Source organism: Rattus norvegicus, chromosome 3 (genome assembly GCF_036323735.1).
Source record: "Rattus norvegicus strain BN/NHsdMcwi chromosome 3, GRCr8, whole genome shotgun sequence".
Lineage (NCBI taxonomy): Eukaryota > Metazoa > Chordata > Mammalia > Rodentia > Muridae > Rattus > Rattus norvegicus.
This window is the reverse complement of record NC_086021.1, coordinates 61,580,415-61,597,539: the sequence shown is the minus strand read 5'-3', so window position 1 is coordinate 61,597,539 and position 17,125 is coordinate 61,580,415.

Below are 17,125 nucleotides of genomic sequence, written 5' to 3'. Positions count from 1 at the left end.
GTAGTTTCTCCGTTTCTAGCACTTGGATTGCAAGTACGCTCACCATCAAACCTGGCTATTTTTATGTGGGATCTGGAGGTGGAATTCACACCTTCCTAATTGAGTCTTCTTGGCCTTCACTGTGGCATTCTCATGAATACTCTGTTCTTATGTGTTTCCCCCTCCCTATATCCTGCCCTGTCCCTCCCTCTACCCCACTGTTGCCATGCTTCTTCCCCTCCCCAAACATCCTTTCTTGTTTGCATGACATGCGTTCCTCCACTCTCTCCAGTAACAACTTAAGATCTCCTTTGTTCTGTCATAATCACATGTCCAGTTTTACAACTACTTACCCAGCCTGCTGAAATATACATATAAAATTCTAGATTTCACATGTAAAGGAAAGTATATAGCATTTATCTTTTTGAGTCTGGTTTACTCCATGTAACATTAACTTGAAGTTCTACATACTTTCCTCCAAGTTTTTTTTATTATATTTTTCCATAGACTGGATAAAAGTCCATTGCTATACGTAGTATATCTTTTGGTTAGTCACTGGTTGATGGACATTTATCTATTCACGGTAAAACTATTTTTTTATTTGTTCTCTATTTTTAAATAGTAAAAGCAAGTTCATATGCAGTAGGACTTACAGTATAAACTTTGAGTATAAACTGAAGAATAGTATACCAGATGATATTTTCATTTTTTATGTGTGTGAAATTTCCACAGTGATTTTTCAATAACTTCAAAATCTAGTGAATGTCCATTCCCACTGAAACTGAGTAAGTGGTGTTCTTTTTCCTTATTCTCACCAGTACGTGTCATTGTTGACCTTTCTTTTGTATTTGTGTTTTATTATGTTTGAGAGTATCATTTACGCTGGTCTTGATGACTCACTATATAGCTGAGAATAGCCTCGGATGTTCAGCCCTCTTTCCTTCACCTCCAGAGTGCTGCAATTAGAGAGGAAGGCCAGCATATCTAGTTTATGTGGCGTTAGAGTGTGATCCATGGATTACATGAAGGTTATGCAATCTATCAAGTGACCCACACCTTAGTGCCTGTTTTGTTTCCTTGTTGCTATAGATGCTAACTGAGGTGTGATGCAGTTTGAAAATAGTTTTAATCAGTTTCATTCATTCAAAAGGATATTGAACTCTTTTCCAATGTTTATTGAGAAATCTGTCTATAGTTTTCTTTTATAACATTATGTCCTCACACATTAGGATCATACTTTACTTTTACATGATACTTGTCTCATAGAATGATTTTTGCAGCATCCCTTCATTTTCTGTTACCTGAAAAAATTTGAGTGGTATTGGTGTGGTGATTTGAATAAGAATGTTCCCCATAGGCTCACACATCTGTATGTTTGATCCCCACTCGAAATGTTTACAAAGATTAAGAGATATGGCCTTGTTAGAGGAACTGTGTCCCTGGGATTGGGCTTTGAGGTTTAAAAAAATACATAGGGTTCTCATTTTCTCTCTTTAACTTTTGCCAGGATATAGAGCTCTCAGCTACTGCTTTAACACTGTGCCTGCCTGCATGCATCCATGCTCTCTCCCATGAGGGTAATGGACTAAGCCTTTGAAACTAAACAAGTCCCCATTTATATGCCTTCCTTTATAAGAGTTTCCTTGGTCACAGTGTCTGATCACAGCAAAATAACAGTTACTAAGACAATTGGTGTTAGTTAAGTCATGGTTCTCCAGAGGAACAGTACAAAGGGAACAAATATATTAGATTTTATTAAGTCTATTGTTTTAAAATAGCAATGACAGCCACATCATACATGAAGAACTGAAAACCCTGTAGTTACTTGCTCCTTGAAGCTGTGTGTTTCAACAGTTGGAGTTATCCCAGAATAGCTAGCTCTCTTTTTCTGGAGCAGGGAGCAACAGCCTCAGTCACTCAGTCCATAAGTGGAGTGCCTCAGGGGTTCCAGTGTGGAACCTGGGAGACTGTAAAGTTCCCCAGTCTCTATTAATCTTGTAATAGGGCTCAGAGAAGCTGGTTCTCTTATCAACGAAGGAATCACCAACAGCAGTAGTACCAAGAGGCCAGCAGGGAAGACCAAATGAACAAAAGGCGAGAATAAACTTCCTTCTGACATACACTGTTTTCATCTGTACCACTACCAAAAGAAGTGTTTGCTTACAAGAGCCTGATATGGATGAATCCTGAAAGGCTCTGCCAGTGCTTTATGGATACAGATGAGGATGCTTGCAGCTAACCATCTGAGCACAGGACCCCAATGGAGGACTTAGAGAAAAGACAGAAGGAGCTGAAAGGGTTTGCAATCCCATAGAAAGAACAACAATATCAACCAACCAGACCCCCAGAGCTCCCAGGGACTAAACCACCAACCAATTAATACACACGGAAGGACCCAGGGCTCCAGCTGCATATGTGGTATGCATATGAAGTCTGGTATCAATAGGAGGAGAACTTCTGTGAGGGCTCGATACCCCAGTGTAGGGGAATGCCAGGGTGGTAAGGTGGGAGTGGGCAGGTGGGAACCAGAGCATCTTCATAGAAGCAGGAGGATGGGGAAAAGGGGATATTTGAAATGTAAACATATAAAGTATCCAATAAAAGAAAAAAGGAAAAGAAAAACGAAAATAAAAAGATGTTGCCCACAGTCTGGACTGGGCCTTCTTACATCAATCAAGGCAGTCAGCACACTTCTTCAGGGGTGTCCCCTTACCCAAGAGATTCTAGCTTCTGAAAATTTGACATCAATACCATAACTCCCTCTTTAGAACTTTGGTAGAATTTAATCAGTGGGTTCACCCAGCCCTGGGCTTTCCTTTGAGGGTGACTTTTTTTTATTACAGCTTCTATCCAATCATCCACTACTGATGTGCTTAAGTCGTTCATAGTTTCTTGATTTGATTTTGGCAGGTCATGTGTGTTTCATTTATCTCCCCCCCCTTTATTCTTAGATTATTCATGGTTTGGGAGTATACCTTTTCAAATACCTCAAATTGTCCTCCGGTTATGACTGGAATTTGCTGTAACAATCTGGTTCATGTTTGATGCTATTAATCTGTGTTTCTCTTTATTTTCTTAGTTTGGCTATGTTTTCTTTAGTCAATCCTGCTCATCTCTTGATATTTTCTGTGGTTTATTCTTCTTATCTATGTATTCATCCCCATCTTCATTTCATTAGTTGCTGTCCTGGCCATTAGTGTCTTCTTATTTCTTGTCATTTGCTGCTTTGGAATTATAGTGTTCTTATTTTTCTAGGATGTCAAGGTCTGATGCTAAATTCTTTATTTGAAATCTTTCTAAGTTTTAAACTTCTCTGTCTGTCTCTGTGTGTATGTATGTATACTGTGTATGTGTTGGCATGTGCATACCACAATTTGCATATGAATCTTAATAGACAACTTTGGTATTGGTTCTCTCTCTCTCTCTCTCTCTCTCTCTCTCTCTCTCTCTCTCTCTCTCTCTCTCTCTCTGCCACTGGGTACTCCAGGTAGTTGACTTGATAGGCATTCTCTCTGCCTTTTGTCTCTTGGTAATTGTTCTAGGATTATAGATCCCTACTACTGCGCCTAACTTTTACATGGGTTCTGGGGATCCAAGTTCAGATGCCCTTTAGTGTGCCAAGACTTTTAACTACTGAGCTACCTACCCAGTCTTCTCCCTTACATTTAAACATAGACATGCAAATTAAATACTTTACAACTGCCTTTATTGTATTTCTAATGGATTTAGGAAGTTATGCTTTCAGTTTTATATATTCTCAGAATTTTACCTCCCCTGCATTCATTCAAGAATACATTGTTCAATCTCTTAGCATTTGTGAAGTTTCTCTCACTATTGATTTCCAGCTTCATTCCACCATGCTATATAAGATATAAAGAATTGTTTCAGTTCTTTTGTGGTTGCTACGGTTGATTTGTGGCCAAGAAGTTGAGAAGTTTTAGAGAAAGTCCTGTTGGCCTTGAGGAGAATGTGTAGTCTGCATCTGTTGGATGGAATAGTCTTTAGATTATCTGATAAGTCCACTTGATATATAACCATGTTGATTTCTAGTTTGGATGACCTATGTACTTATGAGAGTTGTTTGTTGAAGTCTCCCACTATCATTGTAACTGGATGGATCTGACCTTTCATCTTTTAGTGTTTGCTTTATGAAATTGGGAACCCTAACACCCAGTCCATAAATATTTACAATTGTTTTATCTTCTTGATGAAATGTTCCCTTTATTAATATGTAATGGCTTTCTATTCTTCTCCTACTGGTTCTGTTCCTTCTTTAATACAATGGGGATACCAGCTTGGTTTATTTTTTTCTGGATGGATTGTCATACTTTGACTCTCAGGAAAACCTTGCCAATGAGGTGCATTTTGGGGAGACAGCAGATAATTGCATTTTCTTTCTATAATCCAGGCAGTTTTTATTCATGTACTAAATTATGAGTGAGTGAAGCTGTTTACATTTAGAGTTATTACTTGGAATGGTTTCTTATTAATTATGGTTTTGTTGGTTGTTGCTCTGGTTGTGACTTATTTCTTTTTTCCCCTTCTGTTTCTAGTGACAGGTGTTATCTTGTGTACTGGGTTGGTCATGATGGATTGCTTTAGATCTCTTTGTGTTCAAGCATTACATTCTTTCTTGTTCTCTTGTGAATAGGCCGTATGTCTAGTTTTTCTTTACTTGTTTTCTGTATGCTGGTCTGAAATTACTTAACTGGAAGTTTTCTCAAAATGCTCTAATTGTTTTTGTCCATTTTGAGACACAGCTTCACTGGGTATAGCATGGCAGTTGTGATTGACTGTTATTTATATCCAGGGCTTGAAATATTTCATCTCATGCATTTAGGGCTTGTGACTGGAGAGCTGATATTACTTTGATATGTTAGCGTTTGTTGTTGAGTTGCAATATTCCCTAACATGTTTTAATATTTTTTTTCAGGGGATGTATTTCTGGAGATTGAGTCTAGGGTATCCCATGTGTAGCTGGAGCTCAACCACTGAATGAAATCCTCTGCCCTTGCTTTTAATTTTTTCACACCTTGACTATGTGCTATAGAAAATTTCTTCTCTAGCCCTGTCCATTTGGTATTCTAAATGTTTCTTGTGTCTTGGGTGTCCATTTCCTTTCCTAGGCTTTGGTTGGGGGGATTCTCTTCTATTATTTCCTTGAATAATTATCAACTCCTTTAGACTTTGACCTCATTGTTTCCTATGCATTTTTAGCGTAGTCACATGATAGTGTACCAGAGATCCTGGAAAGAATTTTTCTTTTTTTATTGAATAGTTTATTTATTTACATTTCAAATGCTATCCCATTTCCTAGTTTCCCCTCCAGAAACCCCCTCTCCATGACTGTGGAGGTATTACATATTTGTGACTTTGTCCTACAACTGTCATTCTTCTCGTCTACTATTGAATTTTTCGCTCCCTCATTTTTGCCATGTTATCCATTTTGATAATTTATTTTTCTAACTCCTGAACTGACTTCCTCCCTTCATTCATCTGCTTATCTGAACCTCTATGAAATCACTGCTTTTGAAACTTGAAGCTTGAAGCTTTCTTGTTATCTTTTGTTTTTGAAACTGGGGAGTAATTATTCCTCCTTTTATCTCCTCTTTTACTTGTCCATTCAATCTTACTGTTCTACTTCACCTTTCTCTGACATTATATTCTTTGTTTCTTTACTTAAAATTTTATTTAACTGTTCATTTTACATCCTGGTCACAGCCCTTTCTCCTTCCTCTTCTCTCAATCTCACCCTTACAAGTCCCTCCCTCCATTACCCCGCACCTTCTCTTCAGTGAAGGCAAGTGTCCCCTGGGTACCATCCCACCCTGGGACACCTAGTAGCAGTAGGCCTAAGCACATCCTCTCCCACTGAGGCCCAACAACACAATCCATTTAGGGGAATCTAATGGCAAGCACAAAAATCTTTCAAAGAGCCAGCTCTTGGTTTTGTTGATTCTTTGGTTTGTTTCTTACTGATTGATTTTAACCCTAATGTTGATTATTTCTTGCCTTCTACTCCTCTTTGATGTGCTTGTTTCTTTTTTCTGAGTTTTCGGGTGTATTTTTGAATTGCTGGTGTGAAAACTTTCTAATTTTTTTGTGGAGGTACTCAATATTATGAACTTTCCTTTTAGCATTGCTTTCATTGTGTTCCATAAATTTGGATATGGTGTGCCTTTATTTTCATTGAATTATACTAAGTCTTTTATTTCTTCCTTTATTTCGTCCCTGACTCAGGATCATTGAGTAGAGAGTTAATCAATTTCAAAGAGTGTGTAAGGTTTCTGGTATTTCTGATTTGAAGTCCAGCTCTCATTGTGGTCTGATAAGATATAAGGTATTATTTAATTTTTTTGTATCTGTTGAGACTTGTTTTATGACAGGCTATATGGTCAGTTTTGGAGAAGGATCCATGAGGTGTTGAGAAGGTATATTCTTTTGTGTTTGGGTGAAATATTCTGTAGATATCTATTAGGTCCATTTCATTCATAATGTCTCTTACTTCATTATTTCTTTTTGTCTGGATATTCTGTCAACTGGGGTGAGTGGGATGTTAAGGTTTTCCCACTATTAATGTATGGGGTTTGACATGTGATCTAAGCTTTAGCAATGTTTCTTTTACAAATGTGGGTACCCTTGAGTTTAGAGCACAGATGTTCAGAATTGAGATATCATCTTGGTAGATTTTTCCTTTGATAAGGATGACATGTCTTTCCCTGTCTCTTTTGATTAATTTTTGTTGAAAGTCTCTCTCTCTCTCTCTCTCTCTCTCTCTCTCTCTCTCTCTCTCTTTAGATAATATAATGGCTATTCAGCTTGCTTTTTAGGTCTTTTTGCTTGGAAAACTTTTTTCCAGTCTTTTTCTTTGAGGTGATGTCTATGTCTATTGCTCAGGTATGTTTCTTGTATGCAGGCAGAATGATGGATCCTGTTTTTTGCATCCATTCTGTTAGCCTATCTTATTATTTTTGGGTATTCAGTTTATTAATGTTGAGAGGAATTGATGATGAGTGATTGTTATTTCCTGTTACTTTGGTGGTGGTGGTGGTGGTGGTGGTGGTGGTGGTGGTGGTGGTGGTAGTGTGTGTGTGTGTGTGTGTGTGTGTGTGTGTGTGCACGTGCATGCGCACATGCGTACATGCATGTTTGTGTTTTTTTTTTTTCTGGTATGAAATTACTTGTTGTGTTTTCTTGAATGAAGTTATTTTCCTTGGGTTGGAATTTTCTTCTAGTTGTTTCTGTAGGGCTAGATTTGTGGATAGATATTGTTTGAATTTAGATTTACTTTTAAATATCTTGCTTTCTCCATCTATGGTTATTGGAAGTTCTGCTGGGTAATCTAGGCTGGCATCTGTGATCTTGTAAAGATTGCAAGTTACCTTATCCAATCCCTTCTAGCTTATAAAGTCTCTGTTGAGAAGTTATATATAATTCTGATAGGTCTGCCTTTGTATGTTACATGCATGTCTTATTACCTTGCCATTTTTAATATTCTTCCTTTGTTCTGGAGATTTTGTATTTTGATTATTATATGGCAGCAAGATCTTCTTTTCTGATCCAGTCTAATTAGTGTTTTATAAGCTTCTTGCATGTTTATGGGCATCTCTTTCTTTAGGTTGGTAAAGTTTTCTTCCATGACTTTGTTGAAAATAGTTTCTGGGCATTGGAACGGAGACTCTTCATCTTCTTCTATTCCTATTCTTAGATTAGATCTTTTCATAGTATCCCAGAATTCTTGGATGTTTTATGTCAGGAATTTTTTAGTTTTAACATTGTCTTTGACTGTTGTATCGATTTCTATTGTATCTTCTACACCGGAGATGCTCTCTTCCACCTCCTATATTCTGTTGGAAATGCTTGCATCCATTGTTCCTGCTTTCTTCCTATAGGTTTTCCATCTCTAGCTTTCCTTCAATTCATGTTTTCTTTATTGTTTCTATGTCTACCTTCAGGACTTGCTCAGTTTAATTTATTTCTTTCCCCTGTTTAATAGTATTTTGATGTATATCTTTAAGATATTTATTTGTTTCCTCTTTAAGGACCGCTACCTGTTTCACTGCATTTTCCTGTATTTCTTTAAGGAATTTATTCATTTACTCTTTAAAGGCTTCTATCATCTTAATATGATTGAAATTAAGGTCATTTTCTTATGCTTTGTTAGGATATCCAGGGCTTCTTGTAGTAGGGTAACTTTGCTCTTAAGGTGTCATATTGTCCTGGCTTCTTGTTGATTATGTTCTTTTGAGGACCTTTAGCCATCTGGAGGGTTTCCATCCCTGGATGTTGCTGTATGGTTCAGGATCCACAGGTTTGATGAAGGTGGGCAGAGAAATGTGTGTGGTGGGGGTGGAAGAGATAATGGAGGTCCTTATGGGATAACAGACTGTTCATGGCAGCTCTGCTTGCTGCAGAAGACTCAGCAAGCAGGAAAAATCCTGTTCTTGCTTTTTGTTGTGTCCATTTCCTTGGTATTCCTTTTTATCCTTCTATCTTAAAATGATATCTGTCCTTTGTAGTAACATTTCCTTCTTGAGTAGGCAGAAAGCTGGATTTGAATTTCTATTCCAATGTGTTAGTTTGTGTCTTTTCATTGTATAAATTGAGACCATTAATATTGAGAGTTATTAATGAACATTGTTTATTGATTACCATTTTGTTGATGTAGGGTCAGTATCCCCTTTACTATAATGTTCTAAAATTATTTATACCTGTGCCCTCTAAGGCTCTTCAGGCTAAAGTTTTCTTTCTGGTACTTTCTATGGAGTTGGATTAAAAGGCATAAATCACTTCAGTTTGTCTCATAATGTAACATTTTATTTGTCTATTTATCATGATTATTAATTTTACTGGGAATAATAATCTGGCCTGGTATCTGTAGTTTCTTAGAACATTTGTCCAGACCCTTCTAGCATTTTGAGTCTCTATCCAGAAGTCAGATGTTATTCTAATACTTCTGCCATTATATGTGACTTGGCCTTTTTCTCTTACAGCTTTAAATATTCTTTCTTTTTTATGCACACTTAAAGTTTGGATTATTTTGTATCATGGATAGTTTCTTTTCTCATATTGTCCATATAGTATATGCATCTATGTATGCTTTAATGTTTTTGTCAAAAATTAGATGTTATAACTATTTGAGTCTTTTTTGAGTCTTGTATTCTTTTTAACATGCATTTAATTTATTTGATTAATTAGTTAGGTTTTTTCTTTGTGTGTGCAGCACAACATGCATTCAGAAATGAAAGGACAGTATATAGGTATCTGTTTTCTCCTTTTACCATGTTAGTCCTGAAATAAATGTCAGGCTTGATGGCTGGGGCCTTTACTGGATAAGTTCTCTCAAGTAGTACTTTGGTCTTGTATTCTAATCTATTGGTATATATGTTTTTATGAAAATACCCATCTTTTTTCTTACTGTGGAACTGGCTGTGTAATGTAAATGTGGGTATTTTTACACCTTCAGCATTGTTCTTTTTCCTAAGACTTGCAATACCTATGCCAACCTTTTATCCTTCCATATGGAGTTAGGAATTCTTCTGTGAAGAATGTCACTAGGAATTTGATGAGCACTACACTTAATTGGTAGGTTTCTTTTGCTAATAAACCCACATTTGCAGTATTAACTCACCAATTTATGAGCATAAATGTATTCCTTTGTATTTTGTGTCTTTTTCCAATAAGGGTAATTTAACTCTCATATGCAGACAGCAATGATTTACTTCTTTACTTCTTGTGTGCATTTCTTTCTTTCTTTTCTACTTTTTTTAAATTGCTGTAGCTAGGAGTTCAAACACTATACTGAATTAAAGTAGAGAGAGTAGATGAACTGTCTTTCTAGATTTTAGGGAAAATGCTCTCAAGTTTCCTTCATTTATTAAAATGTTACTATAGGTGTGTCGTGTATAACCCTTATTATGTTGATATACGTTCCTTCTATTCCTAGATTCTTCAGCCTTGAATTATTAAAGGAGATTAAAGTTTGTCTTTTCTACATTGATTGAAATGATCATTTTTACTACATCCTAAAGTCTATGCATGCGCTAAATTACACATACTGACTTGTGTGTTTGGGAATCTTCAATCCTAGAAGGAATCTAACCTTTCCATATTTATGAGTGTCTATACTTCTATTGATTGTTCTTGAATTTCTCTCCTATTGGTTATCAGAAGTTTGTTTTGTAAGCCATGACTTTTTTTTCTAGATCGTCTTTGTTTAGAGATTCCTTTTACAAAATTTATTTACTCCTGTGATCTCATAATTAAAACTGTCTTCTTTCTCTGCATATAGTATTTTTTTAAAAAGTAATTGCAGAGCTGGCTTACTGGACACAAACTGCATTATCATGTGCTTGTCTTGGAAGATTCTTCTATCCCCATCAATTCTAAAGAATAACTTCTTTGGACATATACCTTTGGTTGGTTGTCATTTTCTTTTAGACTTTGAAACATGACTTTCCATATTGTTCATGGTTTCGATGATTACATGAGTGTTTCTGCTATTGTGTGTAAGTTGGCATATTTTCTTTAGCAGGTATGGATATTGTTTATTTTGTGATTTTGAGATCTTGAATATATTATGTTGTAAGAAGTTGCTACTCTTGTCATTCTTCATTATTTATTTATTTCCCTAATTATTTCTTATTATTAGGGGACAAGGTCTTAAGTCATCCATATTGTCCTCAAATTAACTGATATCAAAGATAGGCCTTAAACTCCTAATCTTTGTGCATTTGTCCTTCCAATTGTTGAAATTGCATTAATAAACCATCAACTTATTTTGTTTGTGATTTTAAATAGTGTATGTTTGAAAGCATATTTCTTTGTCTACATTTGAGAAGGTTTTTGGTATCATTCATGCCTTTGATGCTTATCTTATCTCCTGCTCTGTGTGCTATATCTTTAGTGTTGGTCTCTTCATTATATTGTAGAATTCTTAAATATTGCAGTCATGCCTGATACTATATATGTATATATATAATCACATATATATGATAGAAACATTTTATCAGTATTTCCCTCCATTCTTTATTCTACTTGGCCAATTATATGCTTTTAGTTGACTCATTGACTTTTTCAGTTTCAATATTTTTTCAACTTCTCACTTTTCTTGCTTTTTTTTTTTAATTCTGCTGATATCTCTGTTGCTGACTTTGATCTCTAGGACCTGAGTTGAATTCATGTGTTTGTTTGTGTCCTCTTTTAAGGCATTTGATTAGGTTTTCTAAGAAAAAGCTGAAGTCTTCATTTGTTATTTTATCTATTTTAGTATCTGTGAATTCGATAGTTAAGTTGTATTTTGTCAGCGGAGCAAGGAAACAATAATGTTTTTCACATTTTCTGTGTTGTGCTTAGCACATTTCTTGGTTTTAGTTAGACTTTAGTGTTCTGGGTGGGAGTGTGTTTTTATTGGCTCCCTAGTGCTACCCAGTCAGTAGAAAACAGACTGCTATAGGGGTAATAAGAAACTCGAAAAGATTAGAATACACTTAAAATAGATTACTGCAGAGCGGAAGAGACCACCAACACTGCTCACCCCTGCCCACATCCCTGGCCCAAGAGGAAACTGTATAAGGCCTCTGGGCTCCCGTGGGGGAGGGCCCAGGAGCGGCAGGACCCCTGCCAGAGACACCACCGGACCCTGAAGGAAACAGACCGGATAAACAGTTCTCTGCACCCAAATCCCGTGGGAGGGAGAGCTAAACCTTCAGAGAGGCAGACAAGCCTGGGAAACCAGAAGAGACTGCTCCCTGCACACACATCTCGGACGCCAGAGGAAAAAGCCAAAGACCATCTGGAACCCTGGTGCACTGAAGCTCCCGGAAGGGGCGGCACAGGTCTTCCTGGTTGCTGCCGCTGCAGAGAGCCCCTGGGCAGCACCCCACGAGCGAACCTGAGCCTCAGGACCACAGGTAAGACCAAATTTTCTGCTGCAAGAAAGCTGCCTGGTGAACTCAAGACACAGGCCCACAGGAAAAGCTGAAGACCTGTAGAGAGGAAAAACCACACGCCCGAAAGCAGAACACTCTGTCCCCATAACTGACTGAAAGAGAGGAAAACAGGTCTACAGCACTCCTGACACACAGGCTTATAGGACAGTCTAGCCACTGTCAGAAATAGCAGAACAAAGTAACACTAGAGATAATCTGATGGCGAGAGGCAAGCGCAGGAACCCAAGCAACAGAAACCAAGACTACATGCCATCATCGGAGCCCAATTCTCCCACCAAAACAAACATGGAATATCCAAACACACCAGAAAAGCAGGATCTAGTTTCAAAATCATATTTGATCATGATGCTGGAGGACTTCAAGAAAGACATGAACACACTTAGGGAAACACAGGAAAACATTAATAAACAAGTAGAAGCCTACAGAGAGTAATCGCAAAAATCCCTGAAAGAATTCCAGGAAAACACAATCAAACAGTTGAAGGAATTAAAAATGGAAATAGAAGCAATCAAGGAAGAACACATGGAAACAACCCTGGATATAGAAAACCAAAAGAAGAGACAAGGAGCTGTAGATACAAGCTTCACCAACAGAATACAAGAGATGGAAGAGAGAATATCAGGAGCAGAAGATTCCATAGAAATCATTGACTCAACTGTCAAAGATAATGTAAAGCGGAAAAAGCTACTGGTCCAAAACATACAGGAAATCCAGGACTCAATGAGAAGATCAAACCTAAGGATAATAGGTATAGAAGAGAGTGAAGACTCCCAGCTCAAAGGACCAGTAAATATCTTCAACAAAATCATAGAAGAAAACTTCCCTAACCTAAAAAAAGAGATACCCATAGACATACAAGAAGCCTACAGAACTCCAAATAGATTGGACCAGAAAAGAAACACCTCCCGTCACATAATTGTCAAAACACCAAACGCACAAAATAAAGAAAGAATATTAAAAGCAGTAAGGGAAAAAGGTCAAGTAACATATAAAGGGAGACCTATCAGAATCACACCAGACTTCTCGCCAGAAACTATGAAGGCCAGAAGATCCTGGACTGATGTTATACAGACCCTAAGAGAACACAAATGCCAGTCCACGTTACTGTATCCAGCAAAACTCTCAATTAACATTGATGGAGAAACCAAGATATTCCATGACAAAACCAAATTTACACAATATCTTTCTACAAATCCAGCACTACAAAGGATAATAAATGGTAAAGCCCACCATAAGGAGGCAAGCTATACCCTAGAAGAAGCAAGAAACTAATCGTCTTGGCAACAAAACAAAGAGAATGAAAGCACACAAACATAACCTCACATCCAAATATGAATATAACGGGAAGCAATAATCACTATTCCTTAATATCTCTCAATATCAATGGCCTCAACTCCCAATAAAAAGACATAGATTAACAAACTGGATACGCAACGAGGACCCTGCATTCTGCTGCCTACAGGAAACACACCTCAGAGACAAAGACAGACACTACCTCAGAGTGAAAGGCTGGAAAACAACTTTCCAAGCAAATGGTCAGAAGAAGCAAGCTGGAGTAGCCATTCTAATATCAAATAAAATCAATTTTCAATTAAAAGTCATCAAAAAAGATAAGGAAGGACACTTCATATTCATCAAAGGAAAAATCAACCAAGATGAACTCTCAATCCTAAATATCTATGCCACAAATACAAGGGCACCTACATACGTAAAAGAAACCTTACTAAAGCTCAAAACACACATTGAACCTCACACAATAATAGTGGGAGATTTCAACACCCCACTCTCATCAATGGACAGATCATGGAAACAGAAATTAAACAGTGATGTCGACAGACTAAGAGAAGTCATGAGCCAAATGGACTTAACGGATATTTATAGAACATTCTATCCTAAAGTAAAAGGATATACCTTCTTCTCAGCTCCTCATGGTACTTTCTCCAAAATTGACCATATAATTGGTCAAAAAACGGGCCTCAACAGGTACAGAAAGATAGAAATAATCCCATGTGTGCTATCGGACCACCACGGCCTAAAACTGGTCTTCAATAACAATAAGGGAAGAATGCCCACATATACGTGGAAATTAAACAATGCTCTACTCAATGATAACCTGGTCAAGGAAGAAATAAAGAAAGAAATTAAAAACTTTTTAGAATTTAATGAAAATGAAGATACAACATACTCAAACTTATGGGACACAATGAAAGCTGTGCTAAGAGGAAAACTCATAGCGCTGAGTGCCTGCAGAAAGAAACAGGAAAGAGCATATGTCAGCAGCTTGACAGCACACCTAAAAGCTCTAGAACAAAAAGAAGCAAATACACCCAGGAGGAGTAGAAGGCAGGAAATAATCAAACTCAGAGCTGAAATCAACCAAGTAGAAACAAAAAGGACCATAGAAAGAATCAACAGAACCAAAAGTTGGTTCTTTGAGAAAATCAACAAGATAGATAAACCCTTAGCCAGACTAACGAGAGGACACAGAGAGTGCGTCCAAATTAACAAAATCAGAAATGAAAAGGGAGACATAACTACAGATTCGGAGGAAATTCAAAAAATCATCAGATCTTACTATAAAAACCTATATTCAACAAAATTTGAAAATCTTCAGGAAATGGACAATTTCCTAGACAGATACCAGGTATCGAAGTTAAATCAGGAACAGATAAACCAGTTAAACAACCCCATAACTCCTAAGGAAATAGAAGCAGTCATTAAAGGTCTCCCAACCAAAAAGAGCCCAGGTCCAGACGGGTTTAGTGCAGAATTCTATCAAACCTTCATAGAAGACCTCATACCAATATTATCGAAACTATTCCACAAAATTGAAACAGATGGTGCCCTACCGAATTCCTTCTACGAAGCCACAATTACTCTTATACCTAAACCACACAAAGACACAACAAAGAAAGAGAACTTCAGACCAATTTCCCTTATGAATATCGACGCAAAAATACTCAACAAAATTCTGGCAAACCGAATTCAAGAGCACATCAAAACAATCATCCACCATGATCAAGTAGGCTTCATCCCAGGCATGCAGGGATGGTTTAATATACGGAAAACCATCAACGTGATCCATTATATAAACAAACTGAAAGAACAGAACCACATGATCATTTCATTAGATGCTGAGAAAGCATTTGACAAAATTCAACACCCCTTCATGATAAAAGTTCTGGAAAGAATAGGAATTCAAGGCCCATACCTAAACATAGTAAAAGCCATATACAGCAAACCAGTTGCTAACATTAAACTAAATGGAGAGAAACTTGAAGCAATCCCACTAAAATCAGGGACTAGACAAGGCTGCCCACTCTCTCCCTACTTATTCAATATAGTTCTTGAAATTCTAGCCAGAGCAATCAGACAACAAAAGGAGATCAAAGGGATACAGATCGGAAAAGAAGAGGTCAAAATATCACTATTTGCAGATGACATGATAGTATATTTAAGTGATCCCAAAAGTTCCACCAGAGAACTACTAAAGCTGATAAAAACTTCAGCAAAGTGGCTGGGTATAAAATTAACCTAAATAAATCAGTTGCCTTCCTCTATACAAAAGAGAAACAAGCCGAGAAAGAAATTAGGGAAACGACACCCTTCATAATAGACCCAAATAATATAAAGTACCTCGGTGTGACTTTAACCAAGCAAGAAAAAGATCTGTACAATAAGAACTTCAAGACACTGAGGAAAGAAATTGAAGAAGACCTCAGAAGATGGAAAGATCTCCCATGCTCATGGACTGGCAGGATTAATATAGTAAAAATGGCCATTTTACCAAAAGCAATCTACAGATTCAATGCAATCCCCATCAAAATACCAATCCAATTCTTCAAAGAGTTAGACAGAACAATTTGCAAATTCATCTGGAATAACAAAAAACCCAGGATAGCTAAAGCTATCCTCAACAATAAAAGGACTTCAGGGGGAATCACTATCCCTGAACTCAAGCAGTATTACAGAGCAATAGTGATAAAAACTGCATGGTATTGGTACAGAGACAGACAGATAGACCAATGGAATAGAATTGAAGACCCAGAAATGAACCCACACACCTATGGTCACTTGATTTTTGACAAAGGAGCCAAAACCATCCAATGGAAAAAAGATAGCATTTTCAGCAAATGGTGCTGGTTCAACTGGAGGGCAACATGTAGAAGAATGCAGATCGATCCATGCTTATCACCCTGTACAAAGCTTAAGTTCAAGTGGATCAAGGACCTCCACATCAAACCAGACACACTCAAACTAATAGAAGAAAAACTAGGGAAGCATCTGGAACACATGGGCACTGGAAAAAATTTCCTGAACAAAACACCAATGGCTTATGCTCTAAGATCAAGAATCGACAAATGGGATCTCATAAAACTGCAAAGCTTCTGTAAGGCAAAGGACACTGTGGTTAGGACAAAACGGCAACCAACAGATTGGGAAAAGATCTTTACCAATCCTACAACAGATAGAGGCCTTATATCCAAAATATACAAAGAACTCAAGAAGTTAGACCGCAGGGAAACAAATAACCCTATTAAAAATGGGGTTCAGAGCTAAACAAAGAATTCACAGCTGAGGAATGCCGAATGGCTGAGAAACACCTAAAGAAATGTTCAACATCTTTAGTCATAAGGGAAATGCAAATCAAAACAACCCTGAGATTTCACCTCACACCAGTGCGATTGGCTAAGATCAAAAACTCAGGTGACAGCAGATGCTGGCGAGGATGTGGAGAAAGAGGAACACTCCTCCATTGTTGGTGGGGTTGCAGACTGGTAAAACCATTCTGGAAATCAGTCTGGAGGTTCCTCAGAAAATTGGACATTGAACTGCCTGAGGATCTAGCTATACCTCTCTTGGGCATATACCCAAAAGATGCCTCAACATATAAAAGAGACACGTGCTCCACTATGTTCATCGCAGCCTTATTTATAATAGCCAGAAGCTGGAAAGAACCCAGATGCCCTTCAACAGAGGAATGGATACAGAAAATGTGGTACATCTACACAGTGGAATATTACTCAGGTATCAAAAACAACGACTTTATGAAATTCGTAGGCAAATGGTTGGAACTGGAAAATATCATCCTGAGTGAGCTAACCCAATCACAGAAAGACATACATGGTATGCACTCATTGATAAGTGGCTATTAGCCCAAATGCTTGAATTACCCTAGATCCCTAGAACAAACG